Source organism: Montipora capricornis, chromosome 10, assembly GCF_036669925.1.
Source record: "Montipora capricornis isolate CH-2021 chromosome 10, ASM3666992v2, whole genome shotgun sequence".
NCBI classification, from domain to species: Eukaryota; Metazoa; Cnidaria; class Anthozoa; order Scleractinia; family Acroporidae; genus Montipora; species Montipora capricornis.
The window spans coordinates 11,238,851-11,241,350 of NC_090892.1; the positions used below are offsets into that span (position 1 = coordinate 11,238,851).

General features: G+C 40.8%; 1 pseudogene; it reads right to left on the reverse strand.

Annotated features, from left to right (window-relative positions):
• Positions 1-171: 171 nt before the first annotated feature.
• LOC138021522 (carbohydrate sulfotransferase 1-like) overlaps positions 172-2,500 on the reverse strand; it is a 2,612-nt pseudogene continuing 283 nt past the window's right edge.

Genomic DNA, 2,500 nt, shown 5'->3' on the forward strand with positions numbered 1-2,500 from the left:
AATTATAACTCTGAAAGTAATTTCTGATAAACCAGAGAAAAGCCCTTCCGTTTCCGATGACCGCGTAGAATTCCGGTGAAGCGCCAGACTATGACAAAGTATCTGTCATAATCCCGCACGCACTAATTTTTTGTCGCGATCTGTTTAAATTAAGGATTTTCTTGCTTTATCTTTTTTTTTCGCAGTTGATTATTCGTTTCATCGGCGACTTGTCAGGGGCACCCAGCGACGGTTTTCTCTCAAATGCTTTAAATCGGTGTTCAAAGCTCTCCCGAGGGCTGTAAGAGCTTTGTAGTTTTATTTTAGGCTGCGCTATAAATTTTTTATCTGTTCGGTTATTCTAGGGGAACTTGAAGCTTTTCGAATTTACTAGGGCATTTTTGTCTACATCCCGAAAATCTTGGGTACTGTATTGTCGAATTCTTGGTTTTCACGTGACGTCATCAAAACTAAAAAAGAACTAATTATCAATCCTTTTCAGATTTTAGTTAAGTTAGTTATTAGAACAGCTGACGACTTATCTTTTCACAAATTTTTGGTATGATAGGGTTTTTCTTCTTGTGATAAAGCAAGGTTGAATTTCCAAGCTTTTGCGTGACACGATATTAAATGCTATCACGTGGGTTAAAAAAAGTGACTTATCCGCTGATATTTGCAATCTGAACAGTCCTTGTATGAAAATAAGTACTCATATAGATGTTTATGAGCCCTCAGAGGGACACAAACATGGTGTCTCCGTACTAAGCCTTATAAATTTGAGTAAAACATTTCTTCGAATATCTCCCGCACGAAACATCGCACAGACCTGAACCTTTGCGAGACTGTTTGAATATTCATTTCCATTTATCTCTTTGATTCTTGACTTCATGTATTGAATGGTTTTGATGATGGTGTGACAATGAAAACTGGAAATATCATAGGTAGCATTTTTTTGGGTACTCACACCGACATTCATGAGAAAGCATCAGGCATCAAATTTTTCCTATCACGAAAGTTCGATGTGAAATCTAAAGAAAATCCTAGTTTACCAAAGACCTTCCGAACAGATAATTTGACGAAAGGTTCTTTTGGGTGGCCCTGACTTGTTCGCGTGTGTTCGCCCCGGATTCTGTTGCAGCTCCGTAAACTTCTGGCCCATATAGAGCGACGTAGCTCCATATCGACCGCACTGTTGCAAAAGATCGACAGGTCAAGTAGTTTTAGCTTAGGAGAAGGAAAGCGGAGGTACAGGAGAAGACATAGACATGGACGAGTTTCTATGGGGCTTGCACCAGTATAATTTGGCACGCCGGAATCGGCGGAAAGTCTATTCGTCCGAAAGAGAAAAATTAACATTATACTGCAGTTCCTTTGAGCCAGCTATCGGCTTATAACCAAGTAATTTCATGACCTTACGACAACTCTTTTCAACAATGTCAACAATGCAATGCTCCATCTCTAACCTCCATTTATCGATGACAGCTTTGGAATTTCGCTTGGTCGAATACTCGTTTCTTTCCTCTGATCTTGATATATCATGGTCGTTCTCAGTACTGTTTTTAATCCAGTGCAATGTGGAGTTTGCCATTTGTATTCCTGAAATGTTATATACTCTCTTCAGAGTTTCAATAGGGTTTTTAGCGAGGTCCTCGTAGCGCAAAATAAAACTGTTTTCTGTCGCTAGGTGTGGTCGTTGAAATGCCCTCACATTCTCTTCCATTCTTTCGCATATTTGTCTACAGTAGATGCCTAGTAAAGGATGTGGAGTGTTTTGGGCCTTAAGTACGCTAGCGTTAGCCACAGCGGCCCAATTTATCATACCCACTCTCATTTGAGAATATAAAAAGGCTCGAGGATCGCGTACTAAATAGAAAATCGTGCAGTTTCTCGGGTTGCAGATAGGAAAAAGCGAATCAACCCTCTGTTCAGGAAGTCGAGCAGTAAGCACTTTCGTTACGACAGCACGGTACTTATTCAAGCAAATTTGACGCATATTGGCTGGATCCAGAGACTTGCACCTCTTAATCCGCGTCGAGAAGTACGTCTTCACCTGACAAAGTGGAGGAGTGGATAATGCGTTACTTGAAAATCTACGGAATCTGGCAATCTGTAGAACATAACGAGCGGGAGTAAACGTACAGTCGAAGATTCGCTTAAGAAATGGTAATGCATCTGCATCGTTGTCATGTGAAGGAAGGTTAACACCGTACAGTGGCTCAAATAAATAAAACACATCGGGGTTTGGTTAAACGCGTCGCCCAAAAATGATGAGCCTGTCCTAGCTTGGGCTACAATCAAAACACTTGGTCTGGAAGCATTCATATCACGGAGTGTTGCCATGTTTGAATACAAACGATTATAAACGCGTGGGAATTTTTCTATTTCAGATGATTGCGATGATCGGTCTTCATCGTTAACTCTGCCAAGAGTGCTGTCAAAACCCTCCGTGTCCTCACGAGCTCTTAATGAACTATTGCCTTCGTCGCGCAAATTATAATTCAAGTTAGTGATGATCAGACGA